The sequence below is a fragment of the Mustela erminea genome, chromosome 16 (assembly GCF_009829155.1).
Source record: "Mustela erminea isolate mMusErm1 chromosome 16, mMusErm1.Pri, whole genome shotgun sequence".
NCBI lineage: Eukaryota > Metazoa > Chordata > Mammalia > Carnivora > Mustelidae > Mustela > Mustela erminea.
The window spans coordinates 15968968-15995318 of record NC_045629.1 but is presented as its reverse complement, the minus strand read 5'-3'; positions in this window follow the sequence as shown (position 1 = coordinate 15995318).

The window sequence follows — 26351 nt, the reverse complement described above, 5'->3', positions numbered from 1 at the left end:
TGTGAAAATTGAAAGGGACTGAGCAGTTTCATTGTCTCTCTAACCCTCCTGCTATTATAGTTTTCAATTAGAAGTGCCTTTTAATTTAGATCAGGAAAGCTCTCCTGAAGTGACAGCTCGCCCTTCACACTGCATATCTATTTATTTCGGAAGTCAACACACCATTCAATAACCTGAGAACAGCCCTGATTGCTATGCTAATAGTATTCAGAAATATGTCGACACCGATCGAAACAAGTAAACTAAGGCTAATTCATAAAGTGAATAATAAAAGGCAGAGGGAAGCCTTTCATACCTTCCACTACTTCAGCTGGAATCCTAAGCTTACAAATTTAATTTTTTCCCCTCCCTCAGGGAAATGAACACTATATGATAACCAAACTGAAATTAGATTTTACCTAATATTACAGCCTTGCCTATTTGACGCGGCTTGTTTTATTATATAAAGCTGCAGTGGGAAGCAGCGGAGACAATGACCGTGGATGTTAATGCTTGTGTGATCTAGGAGATGCTTGCTTCAGCCGCAGCTTTCTTCAGCTAAGAACTAAATGCATTTTGCTTCTCGATGTGGGGGGAGGAGAGGGAAAGCCATAAGAATTTTAAATGTATGCCCACATTAAAAAACAACAGCACATGTTGGGTAACCATTTTCTTCATATTACAAGCCCAAACCACCAATGTCCATAGGAGCTCCCCACCAATTAAGCATAAATCAGATTGTATAAGCAACAAAAGATATGGTCATTTGCATGTTGAAGTTCGAACTCTTTTAAAAAACAGAGACCGGACCAAAGCCTTTTATTCACAATTCCTATATCTCCATTAACATCAGAGAAAAGTAGATTTACCATTAAATAGAAAATTTAAAGTAGATTAAGAGTAAATTTAATCAGAGTGTTTAAAAACTCCGTTCATCAGTATATGCGTATGCTCCTGCACATATGTATATAGTCTGAAATTGATTCTATCTAATTCACTTTAAAATACATCTCCTCCTATATCTAGGTGCTGGTTATCCAGAATGATTGAACTATATCTGCCTAATATTTTTACTTACCCACAGAAATTAAACTGACCTTTAATAATAAACATCTAATTTTTCATCTTGTTTATACGTCCATTCCCAAGATAATCAATTACTCCACCCAATTCACCAGCACCCTCCAAAAATCTACAGATCTTTTTCATACATTTTAAACTAAGCTAATATTTACATACCTTCATAAAATCTAACAAAATATATAAACATGCAGAAAATATTACCATTTCTAGATGAGTCACAGAACTCTATGAGAAAAACAATGATACAGGGCCAAGATCTCATACACTTGATTAATAAGATTTAAGAGCAACAATAAATGCTTCTGAAAGTGGGCATAATCTGGTGCTTTTTGAAAACACCTAAGGATCACTGTTAAGTTAGTGAATCCTAGGTGGGGGGAGTGGAGATGAGATGGGGGTCAGATACCAAGGTCACCAGGGTGATTAGGCAAAGAACACAGAGAAAGTAAGTCGTTCAAGCAGTAAGCATATTACCACCTGGGATGTCATTTATTTCCTAGAGATAGAGTTGAGTTAGGTCTCTGCATGGTAAAACCATGAATTAATTATATTCTGCCTACCCCCAGTGAGCATAAAGTGCTCAAATTTTCTTTTTGGGTGATAGGAGGAAAGATGACTTATCATTCACGGTTGGATGTTAAAATCCCAGAGGAGAGAGCCAATAAAAGCAGCTCCTAGTGACAAAAATCCAGGAGCTGTACCATCACTATCCTTCAAACTGAAGTGTTTTATGATTCATATTTATTTGCACCACTTTGCCACAGAGGAAAATGTCTAGTCAACTAGAGAATGGATAAATTCTTGTTTTTTGATGCTTAATAGAATAGTAAAAAGACATTAGTGAGTTGTGATTTCCTTCAGCAGAGAACGGGTTCGTTCTGAGAAGGCCAGCCAGTGGTGAAGGGAGGCTCACAGACCCACACGGCGGACCTCAGGCATTGTTTCCAGCTCCGAGTGTCAGTTCCCCGGTCCAGCAGCAGCCAGGCCCTGGACAGAGGGCCAGGCTGGGCTCCCCTTCCTTGGAGTGTCAAGGGTGAAGTGGAAAGATAATGTCGTTTATGTGGGCTTTTATTCAGGGGCCCCGGGGCAGGGGATCTTTTTCCAGTTTAATTACAAGAAATCAGAAAAGGAAATGGATGGCTTTCTCCCAGATTAGGAGACAGCCAGGAAGGGTAACAGAGTGGCGCTAGATAAAAGAAAATGAATTCTGATCCAAGGGAAGGAAGATGTTCTGAGGAGAAAAGTGGAGGAAGAGAAAGAAGACCAGGGGAGACTCCGCTAAGCAGCTGCCACAGGCAAAAAGTATTCACCTACGCTATTCATTCTCACACCCTCCCTTGCTGATTTTCTTTTATGCCCATTTAACATAGGTAAATGTGTGCCTTTTAACTGTCAATTGCCTAAAAAGCACTACGGTATATAATTGTCATTGCCTGTGTAAGCACCACGGTTCTGGGCAGGCCTGGGCTACAAAACTGAAGTGATAAAGGAGTCTCTCCAGCAGTAGATACAATGTGATCTCAACATAAGAAGAAATCAAAGTATTTTCATGTGTTTATTTTTCTCTGGGCCTGTGTGTTATTTCAGTAAAATATTATATTGCTTATTCCTGAGGAACACACACACACACACATACACACACACGAAACCCAAATACTTTAGCTTCTCCTATTTAAGCCTGTAAAGAAAGAAGAATATAGTCCTCTCTTTCTCTCTCTCTTGTTTTACGCTCTTTTTCCCTGCAGTGCTCTCTCTCTCTCTCTCTCTTTTACTTTATCGGTGTATCAGCAAAACAGTCATTATTATTCACTCAGGAAAACAGTCATTTCAAGAGGCTAATCAGCAATACTCAACAGTTTATGTTTAGTTTTTATGCTACTTGGAGCTTAAAAACGAAAAAGCACCAGGATCAACAAATATTTATTTGAGTCTCACTGTCTGGCTAAAGAAAGAACTTAGATAGTCTACCTATAGCATATCTGGGCTCACATTTGTTCCTTACCAGCAAGTGACTTACATTCTATGCCTCAGGCAAGACATATATACTAAACCATTCAGTATACAAGGCACTTACTGAAAACTGGTGTGTCAACCAGTAAGTGCTCTGTGGCTCAGGGAAGGCTGGGGAGTTAAAGGGGGGGACTACCAGGGACCTGAACCTGGACTACAGGAAGGGTGGATTTAGCTCATGAGTGGGAGAGGCAGAAATATATTTGACAAATCTGGAAACAGGATCTCCTAAAGTGGATTGTTTATGAAGATGGAGAGAAATCAGATAGATCAGAAGATATTAACTGATTGTATGAGTATGAGTATTAATGCATTGTAATAGAAAATCATTAGCAATGGTTTTGAGTGGAAGATACAGCTTGTGTTTTGAGGAAGAAAAAGTTGGAAATCACGTGCCCGAAGACAAAAATGAGCAAAGACTTTGGCTAAAAAGCTATTTGGAGCCTCTAATTCTGTCGTAGACAGGGGCTTTATAGAAATGTATTCTCTGGGAGAGGAAAAAGAAATGAGCATGATGAAAGAGAAATAAGATATACACATCATGTGAGGAGAGGAAGAAATCAAGGTAGTCCAAGCAATCGAAGCGAAGAAGCCAAGGGAAGGTTGACGCAATGGTACACGTAGGTTTGAGGATAAGAGAACCAGCTTAATGGTTCATATATTGTTGGAAGCTGTGGTGAAGTCCAGCAGGCAGTGGGACTATAGTTCAGAAAGTTATCTTAAGAAAGAGGTCATGAATTATCATTCTCATGAATATGCATATGTTTATTGTTTTGTGTTTCAAATGAGTTGGCATGGACCTCAATGAATAAAAGAAAGTGAACTGTGCATATGATATGACATGATATGATATGATAGATATTTGGTATCATCAGAATGAATAAAATCTACAAGAATATGTGGAGAGAGAAAAATAAATAATAAGTGAATCATATATTATTCCATCTGTGAACAAAAGAAGAAGTAAAATAAGGGAAGAGAGGAGATAGAAGGAGTCACAAAGAGAAAGGGGAACAAAGGCGTCAAGGAGAGTAGAAAGTATAATAACCCAGAGTGGGCGTCAAAGGGGAGAGAAGTTTTAGTGATACCAGGTTCGTGTGTATGTGTGTATGTGTGTGTTGCATAAGAAAAAAACAAATACATCCAAAGGCACAAGAGGAGACCCTCATGAAAAAGGACAGATTAAATATCCCACTACCGTAGTTGCTGCTTCCAGAGGGGAAGGCACATGGGGGCAAAGTAGGGAGCATCTCAGGGGGATTTTAGACCCAGAATTGGGAGTGGGGATGTAGCCTTCTTCTGAAAACAAAGAAGAGAAAATAGGTAATGATCTAGGGGTATTCTGAGGTTTAAAGAGAATATATATACACAAGGATATAAGTTGGGAAGAAGAAGGAATACATGCCAGATGGTCTCAAACTAGAAACAAAAAGGGTGGGTAAACCAGGCTTTAAAAGAACCAACTGTATGAGGCCAAAAAGTACAATTGATATTGGAGAGTAAGGGGGCCAGGAGTTAGCATTGTTAATGTGAACAACAGCCACCTGGATTTTTACAGCTAAGTAAAGCTTTCATCTACAAATCTTGGAAGACTACCAGGAAGGAACAGTGAGACAAACAAAAGAGTCAGCAAAGAAGGGACCATCTTAAAACTCAGTTCAATTAGACATATATTTCTTGAGCATTGATTACATGCCAGGCATGATATTAGCTATTAGCAGGAGAATTTTAATGGTATTCTAGGACCTGGAAGCTTTCAAAAAATGAAAATAGAATTTGTGCTAGTTTCTGAAAACTCTAAAAATAAGCATCCTTTGACCAGGGGGACTAGAGAAGACAAGTGATAAGATTCAAATGATCCCTCCATTCTTTTCTGTATTTACAGATGAGAACTCTGACTTTCCAGCAACGGAAATGAAGCAAAATTAAAAATTGAGGATTGGACAAACTAAGTCGATCCTACTAGTAATACCATGGGGCCACCAAAAGTCAGGGAGAAACCATGTGAGCCCATTACTGTCTAACATTACTGTCCCTCTCGTACCAATCCCAAGGGAACACACTGAAAGGATGCCCTACAACTGTTATATTTAAATGACTGCTCTACTGGAGTGATATCTATGTCATCTCATTTGATCTTCACATCTTTATAAAGCAGGTATTACCATCCCTATTTTACAGGTAAGGAAACTGAAGCTAAGAGACAGTAAGTAACAGCCAAGGTGAGTCGATGAGTAGGTGAGCAATGGCTGATCTCTTTTGGCCTCAACTGTCCTCTTTTGTCAAAGGCTGTATCTTTTTCCCTCTTTGCCAGTGACACTCAATCCTGGCTGCTCATCAGAATGGTGTGAAGTGTCAAAACACATCAATGCCTGGGTCTCATCATAGACCAGTTAAATCGGAATGTCTGGGCCTGGAGCTGGCATCTGCATGCTGAACCGTCTTCCTGGTAATGCTAATAAGTAGTCACCACAGAGAACCAGTCTTCTCCAGCAAACTTTCATCTCACTGCTTCTCTCTGACTTCCTCAAAGTCAATCTACCTTTTTATTAGTGTTTACGTTGGACAGTTAGAGCCAACACTGTATCAGTTACCTTAGATTTGCCAATTCCTGGTCACCTGTAACTGTCTCTGTTAACCGAGAGTTTATGATTCTGTGATTGGTACATAGAATGTTTTTTTTTTAATCTAAATTTAGTTGCATGTAGATCTATTTTACAGACAATACTCGTAATTCTTAGAAAACTATTTTCCACTCTTTTTTCTACTAACATATATCCACTACTTTTCAAGCACTTTTCTGGGGGCTTAGGGGTATGGTAAGGAACAGGTGACAGCAGCTACTAAGTAGAGCCAGGATTTGAATCCAGCCTTTTAACTCTGGATTCAGTTCCCTTTCTTCTTCTTACACTTATACAGAATATGTTTATGTAGCTATAATTATTATGGAGAAAGCTATTATAAGCCCTGGGTTGCCTATGCAAACATGAAGTTTATTATTTTATATATTCTGTATATGACTCAATCTTCTCCCAAACATTTTACTACTATTCTGTCCATTCTAACTCTCCTTCCAACATAAAGCCTGAAATTCCACTGCTCTTTAGAAATAGATATCAAAGAGAAAATGATGATGCTTCAGTAACTATCATTACAGAGCACCTGAAACATACCAGTTCTTTCCTACCATTAATACTGGATCAGCGGCTCACAGATGTCAAACCTAGCCCCTCTGTAATTCTCATGAGCAGAGTGACAAGATGGTGACAAGATGGATACCACAGTGCCTTCTCTCACATCTACACTCAAGGCCGACTAAAAAAGAGAAGGACTGCCTGTGCCAGTTGTGTCTGCCCCTTCCATCAAGAAAGCAAAAACATGCTCTGAATTTTCAGCTCGCTTGAGCTTACCATCTCATGTCAATGTGTTTGAGCATCCCCACCTACAAGGGAGACTTGGCAAATGTGTCCTTAGCTTCTCTTGCCTCTGTAGAAATGGGCATGGGAGAAAACTTCTAGGCTCTAGTCACACAGTCTTTAGAAGCCATATTTAAAGTGTACTGCACTTGTGAGGGAATGTGAACCATAAGGAGCGCTAGCCTTTTCTCTTCTGTTCATTCAGATTTATTAAATATGCTGAATGTTTTCTTGGAAAGCACAGAGTTTCAAACCAAGGAAACCAGACATTTCTAGACAAGAAGAGGTCGAACGCCAATGATAGCTCTTTGCATCTGGAAACACCAAAAGGGACTAAGAATTTCAGTCCTGGTGATGGGTAGTAGGGAAGACAGCTGCTCATAAACAACAGAGCTCCAAAGAAGAGGTCTGCGGAAAGGTCATGGAAACATGAAGACACAGTTTCGATGAGAGTTGGCCCTCTCTCCATGTAAACTGATTCTAATATTGTAAAAGTCATTTCATTTTCTAACAGCTTTATTGAGATATAATTTAAATACCATATAATTCACACATTTAAAATGTACATTTCAATGGTTTTTAGCATATTCATAGATATGTGCAAACACCACCACAGCCAATTTGAGAACATTTTTATCGTCTCCAAAGAAATGCTATAGCATCACCTTTCTATCCTCCAACCCCTCCAGCTCTAAGCAACCACTAATCTGCTTTGTATCTCCATAGAGTTGCTTATTCTGGACATTCATTCAAATGGAATCATATGATATGTAGCTTTTTGTGACCAACCACTTTCACTTAGCACAATGGTTTCAAGATTCATCATGCTGTAAAATATCTCAAGTACCACATTCTTTATGACAGAATAATATTCCATTGCATAGATATACTGCATTTCGTTTGCCCATTCATTAGCTGATGGACATCTGGATTGTTTCTACTTTTAAGTTGCCATTGAATAATGTTGCCATGAACATTTGTGTGCAAGTTTTTGCGTAGATATATATTTCCTTTTCTCTTGGGAATACACATGGAAGTCAGATTTCTGGGTTATATGTTAACTCTGTATTTACCATTTAAGGAATTGCCAGAATGCCTTCCAAAGTGTTTTCACCATTTCAAACTTCCACAAAGAGCATATGAATGTTCTGATTTCTACACATCCTCACCAACATTTGTTATTTGATTTTTTTTTTTTAATTCTCACCATCCTGGTAGGTGTGAAGTGATAGTTTATTGTCATTTTGATTTGCATTTCCCTTATTACTAATGCTGTCAAGCATCACTTTATGTATGTATTGGCCATTTTTATATCTTCTTTGGAAAAATATCTATTCAAGTCCTTTGCCCATTATTAATTGGGTTATATTTTTATTGAGTTACACTTACTTATGTATTCTACCTATAAGCCTAACATTAGATGCATAATTTGTAAATATTTTTTCCTCATTTTTTGGATTGCTTTTTTATTTTGTTGATAGTGTCCTTTGAAGCACAAATGTCTTTCATTTGGATGTTGTCCAATTTGTTCTTTTTTTTCTTTTGTCATTCATGCTTTTAGTGTCATGAATATTTAGTCCTATGTATGATTCTAAGATTTTTATAGTTTTAGCTCTTACATTTGAGTTTTTGATCTATTATGAATTAATTTGTGTATATGGTGTGAGGTAAGGGTCTGACTTCATTCTTTCTTGTGTGGCTATCCATTTGCTCAAAAGATTATTTTTTGGCTATTCAGTGGTTTTGGTGCATTCACTGAAAGCTGTTTGACTATGGATACACAAGTCATTTCTGGTCTCTCAACTATTCCATTGATTTATATGCCTGTCCTTGTAACAGCACACTATCTTGATTACTGTTGCTTTGGAGGTAAGTTTGGAAAGCAGGAAGTGAGAGTCATTCAATTTTATTCATTTTCAAGATTGTTTTAGCTACTTTGAATCTCTTATAATTTTACTTACATTTTAGTATCAGCTTGTCAATTTCTACAAAAAAGCCACCTGAGATTTTAATAGGGATTCCACTGTATCTGGAAGTCAATTTAGGGAGCATTGCCATCTTAACAATATTAAATTTTTTGATCCATAAACTGCTTCTAATATTGTAAAAGACATTTCTTACTATCACTTGGTTTGCCTTTGTGTGTTCTATTTTCAGTTTATTGATCATGTGTAAAGGGGCATATAATATGGAAATAGAGAATCAAAACACAGTGAGTATATGGACAAGGAACCATGATTAAGGAATAGAACATGGTTCCTGCGAATACACCCAGGTAGAACAGTTCCCTGCAAGATCAGTCTTTTGTGTTCAAGGGGAAATCCTGGAGGAATTCCATTCCAGAGCTTCATTTGGGGTCATCTCTTTCTTCCACATGCTGCAGCCCCTGGGCTCCCTTTCTTTTTATTGCTGTGGCTGCCATGGCAACAGCTCAGATGGGCTGGAAAAGAAAAGCTGAGGCCTCTCTGGAGCCATCATTAGTGCTCCTCTGGCCAGCAGGGGGTGCCAAGAAGAGCAGCCACTCCCACCTTCTGTTTATAACTGCTCATATCCACCCCCAAGAAAGCTGAGGACTGGCAAATAACTGAAAGGTGGCATGTTACTTCTACAAAAAGAGATCGTGGGCTCTCAGGAGAGCTTTTTAAGAATTTGTGAGCATTTCACTAAGAATTCACGTCAGAACAACAAAAAAATTTAGGTGTGATTACCTAGATAGGAAAAATGGAAACTTTTAAATTCTAACTGCAAAATAAGATCTTTCCAGAAATCAGAGATCAGTTTCCTCTTTTATTTACTGATTTATTTATTTATTTATTTATTTATTTATTTATTTTTGCCACACAGGTTTAATTTTTACATTTCCTGCTCTCGAAAGATTCTCACACGTTAGCCTCTCTTCTCTTTATGCACAGTGCATTGAACATCCTAGGGAATTAATAAATGTTTATTAAGTTGAATTCAAATGCCTGGTCTCTAGATACTGAAGCAAATTCTATTTCCATTTAGCATATAGCAGGGGATCACCCACCAATGCTTTCCTAGCACCATAGTATGAATTTCAAGGGGACACAGGTTGTTCTCTTACAATTTCATTTCATCTATGCATCAGAATATTTTACCTCACACACATGGGCAGGCGAGCAGCTATTAAATTAAAATGTGATGCCAAATACACTTTAAAAGAACTGTGGAGAACAAGGTAATGGCCTCCTCTCACCCTCCCAGAGTAGCATCATGGGGATAGTCATGGATTTATATTTCTGGGTTTGTATTATGTGGAATAATTTGCACATCTCTGGCCTGTGAGCTTGAAATCTCCACATCTTTGATGTCTATGACCGGCAGTTTTTACCTTTGCAAATCCTTTGGTATGCAACCAGTGCTGCATGATACACATAGTTGACTAAATATTTATCAAATATTCATACAGTTACTCAGCGGATTAATTATTGAACAAGCTTCCACTGAACTATCTTTCTTTTTGCTACAGCTAATTCTCTGTTGCTCGGTTGACATATGTTCTGGGGAAACAGGGAAATAGCCAACTCAGCAAGTTTTATTACTTTCAAGGTTATGCATCTAAGTGTGGGAAAGCAAGACACACATGAAAGCCCACATCACTGATTTGGCTTGCTTAAAAGATTGTTTAAAGATATACATGAACTTTCTAATGGGTTTGGCTTTTTCTTCTTTCTGAATAAATTTCATTTTTAAAGTAAACCTTTCATAACCTATTAACTACTGAAGTAAGGTAATTCTTTAAATAGGTAGAAGTAATTATTATTTTCATAGTAACTTATTACAAAACCTTGTCCTGTGCATCATTTCATTTATTTTTCCATGGGAAATCTAAGATGGCTTCTCTATCCCCATTTTACAGAGGAGGCAGATGAGGTTCTGGGTTATCCATTGATATCCCCAAATTTCTGCAGCTAATAAGTGGCCAAGTTGGCCTGGGATTTGTGTTCTGCTTTATCCAATATAGCATAGTTGTGTACATTAAAGGGAGAAAATGGAAATAGTAGCTATTTGGATAAACAGGTTTTTATTTTACCAATTTTTTAAATCATTTTCTGTATTTAGAATTGGAATTATGCTATGTCCTATTCTTCTCTTGTTCTACCAGAAAGAAGTTACTGTTTCCATAAATCAAAGAAGAAACAGGGGTGGGGAGAACCCTGAGATCTTTGGTTGCTCACAGAGCAGATGCTCTAGAGCTTTAGGATAGATAGAAGCATGAGCAGGATTTTGGTGACAAACTGTTCATGTCATCTCCACCAAACAGTCATCAAAACATTAGTTAATTTTAGTGAGGACTGTCAAAATAAGAAGGGAGGTAGAGAGTCAACTTCTGTCACTAGCCAAGTATATGGCATTGTATTACATAGGACTTTTTTTTGATATCTTTAACATAGAAGTTACTCTCCCTCCGAGAATGCCAATTTCTTTATGGAGTTTGATTTCTACTTTCATTTAGATCTAAGTAATTCACATCTCCTTCAGAGAGGGAGAATAGATCCCAAGCTACCATGTATCGTGAATCTCGTATTTCCAGATTCAAATCCAATGCACTGTTCTCATTTCCACTTCTTTAATTAGGTCATCATTTCTTTCCCCCATTAAACATTCTCAAAAAATATTAAAGTTTACTTCTAAATGCAACATTTCTTGACTTTTCTCTAAGAACATTACCATTATCTACCCATTTTGGCAGTCTACTTAAAATCTTAACAGTAGGAATTGAAACAATATTCTTGGCATCATAATAAATAAATGTATTGCAATAAAACACTTGAACATGTCTTCAAATTATCCTTTTGTGAAGAAATGTTTAAAAGCAAACTATTTTCTACACCTGTAACAATTAATATCTGTGATAAATTGGCTAGGATTTCGAGGTTACTGACCAACCATTAATTTCTAATGTCTTATTTCAAATAAATAACACACGCTACAACATTATCAGCAGATGTGTTTGTGTTGTAAAACAAGGATGGTATATTTAATTAGTGGTAAGTAATACAAATGCTTGACATAAACTCTTGAGACTTCAGATGTGGAGATGTTTTGTGAAAAGCTTTGAAATCCACTGGCATACGCCATTCTTTCATTCAAGACAAATATGTGGGCGAATCAGCAGGAGTCCATTCTGGTTTCCAGAGAGTGCCCTGGAGCTGTCCACAGGAAGGTGCTGGAAAAGGCAGCCGCAGATGGTTCAGGTACACAATTATTTCAGCCCGAAATGCTGCAGAATAATCAGACTCATGCTAGAGTACTGTTACCGTGTCCATGACCTGGAAACTGCTTCATGAAGGTTTCAGAGCCATCTCCAATCTCTTTGATAATTATTTTTAGAGAGACGATTTCTCTAAAAAATAGGGGAGAAGACTCAAATAAGACAAGGAATTGTGTATGTGGTCTCAAAGATAGAAATGCCATCGTTAATAAGTACCTGGCTGAATTACTAAATAACTAGCATCTCATCCCAGAATATTTAAAGTTCTTTATTAAAGAATGTAAGTTCAGACTCTATGGATCTTCCTGGTATTTCCAACTCCGTGTTGGAAAATCAAACGTCATTTAAAAAATCGGCTATTTACCCCCAGTAGAATTGCCCTCCCAGTAAACTGAAAAGGAAGGGAACAAAAGGATTTGTAGTTTTAGCAATATACAAGGACTGACTTTCAGATCCATGCTAAAGGTCAGGTGTAATATTCAAAAACAAATTAAAAGGCAGCCATTCTATTGGACTCAGAAGATTCCAGCAAGCGTTGGGCACCCATGGGCATTGGCTCAAAATGTGTTTATTGTGATCACACCCCAGATGATGCTGCAAGCACTATTAAGGACCCTATTCACCACCATCCTTTTTGCATTATGTATGCAGTTATTGTTTTGCATTATGCACTATCTAAAATGATACAAAAACATTTTGCTGAAAAATAAACCACTGGTTTTATGCTTAACACCAGGATTACAAAATGTGATGTCATGAATTATTCATATCATTCGATTTAATGTAATCATTTTCTCCCCAGCACTAAGCCTCTGTGAATGGTGTCCTATGCAGCCACTGTTTTGAAGAACTTAATACTAGGGGGAGAAACACCTGGCATTAACTGACAGTGAATTAGGCTCATTGTCACTTTGGAAATAAAATTGCAATTTAATCTTTGATCTTCTGTACATCCTAATTCCAAGGAGTATTTATCAACACCACAAAATGAACCAACCTTAGGAATTTATAGAAATATTGACCTTGACATTTAGGCATAGACATAGACAAAAGTGCTCACATATATATGAAATTTGAACTATAGAATGGAATTCGTATTAGTTTCTTTTGAAGCAGTGATGGAGTGTATTTTGAATGTGTTTACGCTAATATCAAATAGATTTTGATACACATTTATAATTTATTTGGATAAAAATATTTCAAAGAAGTACTGACCTTAGGACAAAGCATGCTGAGAAAGATAAATATATCAATGAAACTTAGCTTACAGATTAAAGTAATTTATCTTTAAGGCAGTCAAAAAAAAAAAAAATCAAAACCAAGAGTAAAGAGTGCTTCTGAATGCTTGAAACTCTATAGTGAAAGGACAGACATTGGCTTAAAACTGGTAGGAGCGACTTTTGAAAATCAGAATCCCCTTCTGGTAGCTTATCTTTGATTTTTAATCCATGCTCCAATATGGTAAAGTTATTCCAAAATATTTCCATTACCCTTAAATTAGAAGATTCTTCATTGTGGGGTTGAATATAGAATTGTATTATAGTGAGAAAAGTAGAGATCCAACAAACCTGATCCCTATCCCCAGGCTTTTTCCCTGCCCAACTCCTGAGCTTCTGGAAATGATAATATCACCTGCCCTCCCACCCTCAGAACGGTGTAGGGAGATCCAACTGACATAATGGGAAACAAAACACAAGAGGTGATTCACAAATATGAGGAGTTACTTCAGAAGTGTTCAAGTGGATAACTAAAGCTACTTTATAGGAATCAGTAATAAAGAAAGAAAGGTTTAAAAAAAAGGAATTCACTTAATAAGAAAAAAGAACACCATAACCATTTAAGAATTAAGTGGTATGCAAATCTATATGGAATAACTTACCCATGTAATTAGCAAAAGGAAGAAAAGTTTGTACATAGTGTTAGGAAAGAGCTCAATTACTATTCCAGAATAATTTTTCTCTCCCATGGCACCTAGCATAGCATCATGCACACAGTTGGGACTCAGCCCCTGTTGCCTGATTGATAATAAAGACAGTTACTGTGGTCAATCCAACAGTAATTGAACATTCGTTTTTTATAAGGTCAGTGTAAAATCTGTCAACTGCTCCTCTGTGATAACAAATGCCTGGGAACTTAAAACTCAGTCTTTACCAAATAATAACAAATTGACAGTGTTCACTACTTCCCAAAATAGCAATAGGGTATTTAAGGTAAGGGAGGCAGAGCAGTGAATGGAAAACATCCCTTAAGCTAATGGCTTCTTCGATTTGTTTCTACAACATAGTCTCTTTTCTACCTAATAGCCTAGGTAAAGAAAAAAATTTCTCTTTCCCCCAAATACAAATTATTAGGCATTTTATCTATTAATCTTAGAAGCATTCTCCAGCTAGTCTCATTAACATTGTGAACTGGGCCAGAAGAAACTATGTCACATTATAAGAGTTGCCTTTCTTTCATTTCAAGAGCACCTTGACCTTCTCCAGGAGTCACATCAAATACTCCTATCATGGTTCTCACTGTTTCCCAGGGCAGCCGCCCAATCTACCAGGAGTCCGGCCCAGCCCGGGTGGTCCTCAGAGACAGTCTGCCCAGGAAGCCTCTGGGATTGGCTTTTCATTTGCTCACTCCCACAACTCACTCACAGTTTTTAAAAAAAATGATCATGTATTCAAATCCAAAAAAATGTTTGTGCTTAAAAAAAAAAAAAAATCTGGAGAACTGCGAACCAGAGCCAGTGCTTTAAGCCTCTCGGTGAAGCTACAGTCTAATTACTGCCTGCTGTGTGGCGCAGTTAAACACAATCAGTCAGAAAGCCTTAAAGATACAATATCCCTTTTCACAAACTGTCTGCTTGTCAATTCCAAGTCACCCCCCTGCTTTAAATCAACCAACCACAGAGCTGTTATGAACAGCAACTGATTTTCCATGCAGTGCTGCAAAACAAAATCACACCGTATCCTATTTTTAATGGCCACAGTTTTTCAACTGCATAACAAGAGTTAGCTGGCACTGCTGAGCTGAACGGTATCAAAAAAATGGGTTCAAGTAGAAATAGCATGGAACCCTTGACGTGAACAAGTACAGACCCAATTACAAGTGCATTGTGATGCTCAGTACCAATTACATCCAAATAACAGTGGAGCAAATTTCCCCTTAATAGTTATATTGTAGACATCAACTTCTTTTATTTTTGTTCCTCCAGGATATAGCTTGATACTTAAAGGGGGGAGGGAAGGCTGAATCATAAATATTGTTTTATTAACATACAGTTTATTTATGCACAAAGTCTCTTCTAGGATGTCAGCTTGTAGAGATGTGGCCCTTCGGTCATCACAGAGAGATGTTCTTTCCAGAGAATTCATGGTTTGTCAGGAATTTCACTTGGGAAAATCAGATTTTCTTTCTTGTGTACTACTCATTAGAAACTATCTTTCCTCAAATAATATGCTTTTTAATTATATGAGCCTTAGGGATATAAACAGGCAGTACCAGGCATTTTTTTTCTCTCTCTTTTTTTAAGGAATCCTAGCCCCCCCTCTCCAAAGAGGCGGGTAAAATTAGACATTCCATGAATTGAAGGAACTGCCACTTGGGCCCCTGGGGGCTGACATATGACAGGCTCCTTAATAGCTAGAAGAAGAAAGAAAGAGAAATGGGAAAACAGATGAGCTGAATGGAAGTTGAAGAGATGGAAAAGAAGGTGCAAACAACAAATTGATCCTTAAAACCAAGAGCCAAGATAAGGGAAGGCAGGAGGCAAGGGAGACCAGATTAAACAAAGCCAAGAAGAAAATGTCACTATAAAGTATGTGTTGTGTTTTGTTGACAGTCAGAGAATCACAGAAACAAGGGCTCTTCAATGTCAGCCTGTCTAACCTTGGACCACATAGTCACCCTTGCTCTGCTGGAACATTCTGCCACAGACAGGCACTTTCATTTGTTCCTTGGGTATTAACTTCACTTCCAATTTCTTCCAGGCCAATATGGGCATTATCATAGTAACAGAGCACCACTTCTTTTCAAGGCCAGACACTCAGGCTTGAGGAAAGTAGCAAGAGAAATTAATGATGTCTTCAGGGCTTTATCACCATGCTTCAGAGGATGGGAGTATCATGTGAGCAAACAGATCTTTGTTATTTGTTCCTTTGCTCTGACCATTTCCTCTTTATTTGGAACTGTGAGACAGAGCACGTGGCCCAGTATTTCCTGCCAGCTTTGTGTCCTCTGCTCTTTCCTCTTTTCCACTTCAGCACGAGCCTCATCCTGAAACAAAATAAAGCCAGATAGGTGTAAGATCAAATTTAAAGTTCTTTAAAAGTCTTCATTCAGAATAAGAGATAAACTAGAGACATGCCACAGATTACAAGTAAGTGTTAGGAGCTACCAACTCATTGAACCCTCTCATTCTAGAGATGAGGAAACTGAGGCCTCAGAAGAACGTGATTCTAGAATACATCAGCTGTCAGCAGGCAAGGCATCAACAGCCGTCATGCCCGGCACTGATTCCAAGACTCGTGGTAACAGTAGGAATGCTATTTATTGTACATAGTGACTCACAAATCTAGGTTATGTGAACTATAAAAAGCCTGACTCAGAGCTCCAGAGAGTAAGGAGCTAATACTATTGAAATATAGGACGCAGATTGCAGTATTAGGATGCTTGTAGGATTATTTTCCAAGGCAGCATTATCCAAAGCAGAATTAAATAGAGTCATATGTCCACTAATGAATATGCATCAAATTTCATAATGTAAACCCAAATGACTCGTAATGACAATCAGCCTATATACTCTGGGGATTTTTGGTGAGGGGGAGGGAGAACCAGAAGGATGGCTGAGTTGGGGGTGGAAGGGAGCCAGACTCAGGCAGGGAAAGGAGGCTGGGCCATGCGGAGGGAGCAGGCCTCGGGGAGGCAAGCGAGGGCAGCAGCACTTGAGGTCCCAGGTCCATCAGCAACCAAGGACCAAGACCAAGTCTTTGTTCACCTTTGCTGACTGTGTTTTTTTACTCCAAGAGAAGACCTCAAGACACCTGGGAGAAAAGTTGTAAACATTTCCACTCTCCAAGTCAAGCATCACCCAAAAATGTTAAGTCAAGTTTACCTTCAGGACCTTTGAATGATTTCAGTCCTTCTGCTTTGCTCAGATTTCCCCAACCTCTGTCAATAGCTGCCATTCCTTTAGTCACGGAGAGCTAGAATGACCTAAAATGCAAATGCTTGGAGGAGGTAACGGTTAATCAGTGAATTAAAAAATAGAACCGATCCATCAAATAGAAAAGACTGATGATATGTGATCTTTTCCTGTTTTGATTGAGGAGAAAATCTGAAAACAGAAAGAATACCAGCCACCTCATGTCAAGGGAAGAAGAAATATTTATTTATTTATTTGTTTGTTTGTTTATTTATTTATTTATTTATTTATTTATTTGTGTGTGTGTGTGTGTGTGTGTGTGTGTGTGTGTTATGTTAGTCATCATACAGTACATTAGTTTTCGACGTAGTGTTCCATGATTCATTTTTATGTATAACATCCAGTGCTTCATGCAATCCGTGCCGCCTTTGATACCCATTACCGGGCTCACCCATCCCCTCACCCCCCTCCCTTGTAAAAGAACAGGAAGCCAAAGACACAGAAAGAAAACTTGAGCGACATCACAACACAGCGGGGGCATGGAAAGAGGCTTAGCATCAAGTGTATTTTAATCTGCAGCTCAGAAAATGGAGTTTTATCCTCAAATGATCTGGGAAGATTTTTGTGGGGGTGTCTGGTAGATGTTATTGGGAGTTTTATTGTTTGTTGCTTCTGTTGTTTTTAACATCTCTTGCTTCCTATAAAGAAATTTTTCCCCCAGGGGATCCTATCCCTGTGACTATATAGACTTAATTCTGAAACACCAGTGCAATTAAAAGACGGTTCTAATTAATAGGCAATAGAATGGTCGTATGTAAAAGATTTAAGCAGTTTATGCTCGGTGTACTAAACGAATCTGAACCAAGTCACAAAAGGCGTCAGAGCCCCATTAGAATTTATCAACTGAGATGCTTGGAATATTTTTCACACTGGATAGTCACATTGCTCTCTGCAATTGGGGTTGTACTAAGAGGAGAGAAAAAGAAAAAGAAAAAAAAAGAGGTCAACATATTTTTCTGTACCAGTAAAATGGCTTCTCATTTTGGCTGAGAAGTGGCAACCATCAAAGCGGAAGCAGCCTTACTGCAGGCATGAGCCTTCCGCTCCACCAGAAACCTGATAGAATCACTGTGTCCAGTTTTCTATCAGGCAGCAGGGCTGAGTGGGTCAGACTGTAGGCCTTGCAGTCAGTCTCCCTGGCTTCCAGCCTGCCTCTGGCCATGTATGAAATGTGGAATCCTGAGTGGGTAACTATTCTCTCTCATTTCGATGTCCTCATGTGTCCGATGTGATCACAGCCCCTCCTCCAGGGGCAGTGGTGAAGATTGCTTTGAGTTCATTCACTTAAAGCACTCAGATTCTTGCCTTGAAGCCCCATGAGCGCTAGATGAATTTTGTGTTATGATTATTATCTAGGTCCATCATTACACATCTGTGATGGTGTTGTAGGAAAGCTGCACGACCAAGTATATCCCATATTTCTTATGATTATTTTGTCCAGTGGATCTCATAATACATGTTTGGGAGTTGAGAGAAGAAGCTAGGAAGGCTCACATCTGGAATAAATGCAGTTCTGCAATGTAATCCTGGGAAAACCATTATCATTCCACATTCTCTCTTGTTAAGGGCAATGAGTTCTGATTACTTGGAGAAAAAGGACAACCTCTAGCTCTTCACAGAGGCTAAACACAGTCCACCTCCAATACTGTGTTGTTGTTGTTGTCACTTACTTGCTTTTGAAAATTATGTCCTTGATATTCTTACTCCTACCCCTAACTCCCTACCTATCATGGAGCATCTTAGAAAAACAACAGATTGAGAGGTCTGGGCTTTGCTTGAGTCTAAGGTGGGAGAAGGCAGGGAGTAAGGAGCTAAGGGGACACAAGTGGTCACTTTGCTAGTCTTGTCAACTGCCCAGTTTCTGAACTTTCTGCCTACGGTTCGAGAATTATCCCCAGTGTGCCGTTATCACAGTCACAGCACAGATGGAGGACTGGCCACACTCAGAGTTTGAATAGGAGGGAATGGGTAGCTACCATGCAGCATCCAGGCAGTGGGGGCTGTGTTTCAAGGGATGGCTTCAGGCTTCTAGTTCTGTATAACAGAAGTAAAGCTCAGGGTCCAGTGTCCAGTAGCAGTGGTCTCTCTACCAGGCTCCACCATGAAACGTGACCTTGGGCTCCATTCCTGGCTGCATAAATAGCTAAGCCTAGTTGTCTGACTGCTTAAGATTTTGTAAGTTGCCTCATATCTTTTTCATAAATGTCTTCCTCCCACATATCAATCATGGTGGCTAAGAACACTGACTGATACAGTGTACATATTCAGGGCTTTGGAGCCAGACGTTTCCATAAATGTTTAAAAGTAAGAACTGAAGTAAAATCAGTTAAGCAGAGTTCCCTGAAATCTTCCTGACAGGGCATATCTGGAAACTGGATTGACTTCTGAGTACCAGGTAGTGGAGAAGATATCGTCAAAGTAGAACTTGACTCCAGGGTGGCCATGCTAGGATAACAGCGTTGGAAAATTTATCAGGTGAGGAAGCTACTGAGGCTGTTTCTCCAGATAGCAGCTTCTAGGCTGGACCAACACAAAATAACTGAAGTCTTCCATCATCTAATATAATCCTCATTAGTGTTACTTTCCATGAATTAACTACATTCCGGGATTTCAGCATGATTCAACAGGTTAGATTAGATTACAGCCAAGATTCCTTCTCACGATGAGATGCCATTCATGCATGGGAAGACCTAAGATGCAAAACACTGTCTAACATCCATCAATGGTGACTTCTAATCATCAGTACCACCATCTAATATAAAAGACAGGATATTTGACACCACAGGTATAATGTCATGTGTGTTCACCATTTTTTCTTTCTTTGGTTCTCAAAGTTATGGATGGACTACATTCAACACCCAGTAGGAACTCAATCAATACTGCACTGAACTGAACTGAATTATGTCCCTGGCTCCATTCAGCCAAGGACACCTTTTCCAATTTCTCAGTTTATCACCCTCCCTGGTTCCTTGACTGTGTTCACCTTCTTCCTGACCCTGAGTTCATTGGCATTGCTTTAATCACTTATCACTCAGTCTCCTTGGTCTGTTCCCTGCAGACAAGCTCATTTCAGCTGTATCCTGACCCTAGATCACCAGTTTCTTTGCCATCTTTGTTTTCTTCCTTTTCAATCCATCTATTCCAACAAGCCGTAGTCTCCCATGGCTGCCCAATTACCTTTCTCAGAGTAGAAGCTCAGGAAATGTTTGATGGAATAAATGAATAATTCACTATCTCATAATGACTTTTTAAAACACCCATTGGCTTAATAAAAAAAGTTTATCATTTTTCTGATAGTTCCTGTAGTAAGCACATATTTTAAGTTCCTGTAATAAGCACATATTTTAAACACTTCTTAAAAAAGAAAAAATATTGAAATGAAGAACTTTTAAACATCACTTACATGTGTGCATATTTTTATTGTTGGTCAAAGAACTTGCTTAGAAATAAGGCTTTAGAGACCGCCTGTGGTAAACATTCTGTAAACTTTGGAAAAGGTAGCTCAGCTCATTTTCAATTCTTTTGCTCTTATCTTCTCATATTCTTAAAATTATGGGCTATAATGGCAATAATTAGCATTGCCATAGGCATTGCTCACAAAGAAATGCCTCTTTTCATAATACTAAATAAATGTAGAGGACTTTGCCCTTTATTTAGCAAAACAGGGCCACTTTGACCTCATATAAAAAGGTACTGGTATTAAGTGATTAGGTATGAGAATTTCCCAGTTTGCACTGGAACACTGGAAGTACTGCTTAAGTGATGCGTAAGTCTTTCATTTTAAACATTCCTTTACAACATTTGCAAAAATAATGCTACTTTTGTTTTCATCACAATTGGCCAGTTGTTTCATAGGACACAAAGAGCTGGATTCATCAAAAGGATGACAGCAGGTAGCCGTTAAAAATTTCAGCCACTAAAAAGCATTTCTATTAATTTTTATCTTCCTTTAAATATTAATGAATAGTTCCAGTGATAATTAGCAATTTTCCCTAATTACAGAAAATTGGCACTTCACAAATAACAAACTCTGATATTATCTAGTATTGTGCCAGTTTTCCTATTAATTTGGAAATTCAGCAATTATCACCAGAACTATGTAGGTTAAAGTGTGTCACATTCTGGATAAACAACTTAAAATACCCAGCAATATGAGGTTCAATGTCATGGAAGTTCAATACTGGCATTTAAAGAAAAAATATATATATATATTAGTGACCACCATTTGCTAGGGCAGCATCGTGGGAAGGATTTCCAAGTTCTGCTTGATTTCAGCCTGGCCCCTACAGATGACATCAGGTTGCAGAAGCTGGACAACATGCCTCATTATCTATTTGAAGAAAACAAAACAAAATTGCAAATTCTCAAATTGGAGAACAGATATACAAAAATGCAGTATCAGATCTTAAGTGGATGCTATTACGAATTTTATTCTAAACCCAACACAATTTAGGCAGACAGAAATCCTCCTGTCCCTTTGTTGGGTGAGAAGTAACTGACACACTCATGGACTTACCAATCCCTGACCTGTGAATACCTCCTCGAATGCAAGCCAGTCTATACACAAACCGTGTTCTTGAGGATCACCTTGACATTGAGAGTTGGGAGTTGGAGGAATGCATTCTATCTCCGTTTGCTTTGGAAGAGCTTGTTTAATGCTGACCAATCACCAAGCCCATAATTAACTGTGGTAACAGCAGGAATCATAAGATTGACTATTATTTTTCATCTTAATGTGTGTCGGGATTACTCTCAACACAATGTCACTTAGTTTTATCTGGAGCAGATCCTCGTAAGTGCAACAGCGAAAAACAAATGCTTGACTAGGCCTTTCAGAAGTCTTTCTCACACTCAGCAGTTCTGAGACCAAAATTCAGGCTTCATTTGCATGTCACCAAAATAACTGGTTTCTGAAATGTATAAAATTCAGTCAACTGAATCAATCCACAGGAAGCTTAATCAGTTTGACAGATATTTTTTCATTAAATTGATATGTGGTATGTTAGTTGCTCCATCCTCCCTCAAAAAGGAAAGTGCAGTAAGGTGATGGGTGGTCAGATTTCTGTTACAAGGTAAATAAAACTAGTTTCCAATGATGCCATTCAAAAATTAAGAACAGATTAAAATATAAGACTATGGCTATATTGAAAAATAGTGCAATTGATTTTCCGCCTTCATGGAGGGAACACAAGGGGAGAAATGGACTCAAATTCCAATAAAAAAGAGAAAAAAAAAAAGAGATTGAAGTCAAACAAAAACAAAATCTTCCTGTCTTTAGGGATTAGAAAACAAAAAGATGTATTAGGGTGAGATGGCAGAGAATGTTCTTTCTGGTGATACTGTTTCCAGTTCACCAGTATTCAGAGACCAGGGACTTTATTGCCTGTATCCTTCCCTGAGGGGTAAAAGAAAACCACAATGGTTCTCCACTTTTCCTCAGACCCAGTCCAAACCAAGGCTGTGACACCACCTGACAGCTCTCACTACCTTATCCACTCTTCTTGCTGCTCCACAGACGCCCTATTTATTCCTATCGCTGCCCTTCAGCCTAAAGATCCTGCCATATTTCAGCCTATGTGCTAAAGTTATACAGGATATATGAAGCAATGTTTCATTCAGTTGGACTGTCTAGTTGAACAGATTTCCTCTATCTGAATCCTATCAGTACTTACAGTTTTGTTTTAAATCCCGTGTCTTTCTTCTAATAACTGCAGGCAGCCATGACTTCTCCTCGTTATTATGACAAACTCATAATACTACACACATTGTACCATGTATTTTGACACATGAATTTCATGTTCAAATTTTATTATTTCACAAAGGAGTATCATTTACTAATTATTTTAGTAGATGAAACACATGTCCCTAATAAGATAATAAGGTCCTAGAAAGCAAAAACACATCTCACCTTTCTTTTGTGTCATCTGCAGAGTCTAGCAAGCACTTGACAGAAGAGGGTTATGCTTTAGATCGAGACTCTGAGCTCCAGGGTGCCTAGGTTGCTCAGTGGTTTAGCCTCTGCCTTCAGCTCAGGTCGTGATCTCAGGGTCCTGGGATCGAGCCCCACATTGGGCTCTCTGCTCAGTGGGGAGCCTGCTTCCTCCTCTCTCTCTGCCTACTTGTGATCTCTGTCTGTCAAAAAAATAAATAAAATCTTTAAAAAATTTTAAAAAAACCCTGGGCTCAGACTAGATGTCATTCTAGGCCTTTATCACCGGCCAACGAGGTGATGTTAAACAAGTTGCTAAGTCTCACTTACAAAAGGGAAATAATAATTTCTACATCACTTATTTGTTAAGAGGACTGAATAAAACGATCTTTAAAAAAAAGATTATTTATTTTAGAGACAGAGCATGCAAGTAGGGGAAGCAGATTGCAGAGAGGGACAAGAAGACTCTCCACTGAGCACAGAGCCCAGCACAGACTCCATCCCATCCCTAGGATCATGACCTGAGCTGAAATCAAGAGTTACAGGCTTAACCGACTGTGCCACCAAGACACCCGTCAAATAAAATAACCTTTTGAAGTTCTTACATTCAGGAGAATATGGTGTATACTAGGAAGCTATTACTATTTTTTCATAGTCTATGTCATACATTATTACTTGCATTTATACTATAAATATTTATGGTCTTATCTGAAAACAGGGGACTCAGCTTGAAGCTTATTTTTATATTTTGTAATAAAATACTGGAATTTCTATTTTATTGCATTAAAAAAAATAAATAAACCCTTGACTCTGCTCTTTCCTCATGAGGCACCTTATTCCTGCATTCAGTCTCTGGTTTTCCTTCCCCAAGGCTGTCTGATCACCCTGCTTTGTCTGGAGTAGTAGGATATGTCAACATAATTAACAAGTTTGATCTAACTATACTCAACAAATAAGGAATTCATATTTTCTCAAGAAAACCTGACACATTTACAAAAATGATCATTAAGACTATCAAGCAATATTCAAAAATCAAAGAATTGTTAACACTCAAATCATATATTCTGTCATAATTTTATGATAAGTCAATAACAAAAAGATAAATTTTAAAACACCATATATTTTGAAATTTGAAATAAAAATTCTGTATTAAATATCTGAGGGGTCAAAGAAAAAATAATGATGAAATATAAATTATAATGAATATCATAACTGAAAGGTAATAACTTTTAATTTAAAAGGATATCAAAAATTATGCTATTCAGTAAAAGCGGTTTCTATAGGAAAATTTAGAGTTCTAAACTTCTCACATAAAAAAGGAGAAATGACTGAAAATTAATGATATAATTCTCCAATTTTAAAAGTTTTAAAGTATTATAAAATAAGCTCAGATAAAAGAAGGAAAAATAATATTAAAAGTATCAATCAGTTAAAAAAAGTATTAATCAGTGAATATAAGAAAATAAAGATTCAAAAGAGAAATAAGAAAGGCTTTGATAAAGCAGAAAACTCTTTAGTGAGGTTGTCCAAGGAGAAAAAAAGAAAAAATAATAATATAAATTAGGGTTGCTATTACAGCTAGAACAGAAATTACAAGGCTAATAATCCATCAGAGAAAATTCAGTTTTGTTTTGTTTTTTTTTTCCCCAGCAAATTTGAAACTTTCAGGACAAAGAACAAAGTTCTAGATGTACATGATGTGTAACTGATTTAGAAAGAATACAAAAGCCTGAAAAGTCCCATAACTATTAAAGAAGTTGAAATAGATGTTTAAAATCTTCACACAGGGCGCTTGGATGGCTCAGTTGATTGGGCGACTTCCTTTGGCTCAGGTCATGGTCCTGGCGTCCCAGGATGGAGTCCTGCATCAGGCTCCCTGCTCGACAGGGAGTCTGCTTCTCCCTCTGACCTCCCCTTCTCATGCTCTTTCTTTCTCATTCTCAATCTCACTCTAATAATAAATAAAATCTTAAAAAAATAAAAAATATTAAATCTTCATGCAAAAAAGTAAAAGTTCTGTAGATTAATTATACAAAAGTTTAAAGATGAATAGCTTTCATATTATGTTTGCTCTTGCAGAACATAGAAAAGAGGAATACGTCCCACCCCATTAATGAAGTGAGTATAACCTTAATATCAGCATAAGAAATGCAAATTACCTGCTAACCTCACATGTCATCTAGGTAGTTTATGTGAATTGTCTTTTTTTCTTTTTAATTTAATTTAATTTTATTTTTATTATTATTTTTTCTTTTCAGCATAACAGTATTCCTTGCTTTTGCACCACACCCAGTGCTCCATGCAATCCGTGCCCTCTCTAATACCCACCACCTGGTTCCCCCAACCTCCCACCCGCCACCGCTTCAAACCCCTCAGATTGTTTTTCAGAGTCCATAGTCTCTCATGGTTCAACTCCCCTTCCAATTTCCCCCAACTCCCTTCTCCTCTCTGACTCCCCTTGTCCTCCATGCTATTTGTTATGCTCCACAAATAAGTGAAACTATATAATAATTGACCCTCTCTGCTTGACTTATTTCACTCAGCATAATCTCTTCCAGTCCCGTCCATGTTGCTACAAAAGTTGGGTATTCATCTTTTCTGATGGAGGCATAATACTCCATAGTGTATATGGACCACATCTTCCTTATCCATTTGTCCGTTGAAGGGCATCTTGGCTCTTTCCACAGTTTGGCGACCATGACCATTGCTGCTATAAACATTGGGGAACAGATGGCCCTTCTTTTCACTACATCTGTATCTTTGGGGTAAATACCCAGTAGTGCAATTGTAGGGTCACAGGGAAGCTCTATTTTTAATTTCTTGAGGAATCTCCACACTGTTCTCCAAAGTGGCTGCACCAACTTGCATTCCCACCAACAATGTAAGAGGGTTCCCTTTCTCCACATCCTCTCCAACACATGTTGTTTCCTGTCTTGCTAATTTTGGCCATTCTAACTGGTGTAAAGTGATATCTCAATGTGGTTTTAATTTGAATCTCCCTGATGGCTAGTGATGATGAACATTTTTTCATGTGCCTGATAGCCATTTGTATGTCTTCATTGGAGAAGTGTCTGTTCATATCTTCTGCCCATTTTTTGATATGATTATCTGTTTTGTGTTTGTTGAGTTTGAGGAGTTCTTTATAGATCCTGGATATCAACCTTTAGTCTGTACTGTCATTTGCAAATATCTTCTCCCATTCCATGGGTTGCCTCTTTGTTTTCTTGACTGTTTCCTTTGCTGTGCAGAAATTTCTGATTTTGATGAAGTCCCAAAAGTTATTTTCGCTTTTGTTTCCTTTGCCTTTGGAGACATATCTTGAAAGAAGTTGTTGTGGCTGATATCGAAGAGATTACTGCCTATGTTCTCCTCTAGGATTCTGATGGATTCCTGTCTCACGTTGAGGTCTTTTATCCATTCTGAGTTTATCTTTGTGTACGGTGTAAGAGAATGGTTGAGTTTCATTCTTCTACATATAGCTGTCCAGTTTTCCCAGCACCATTTATT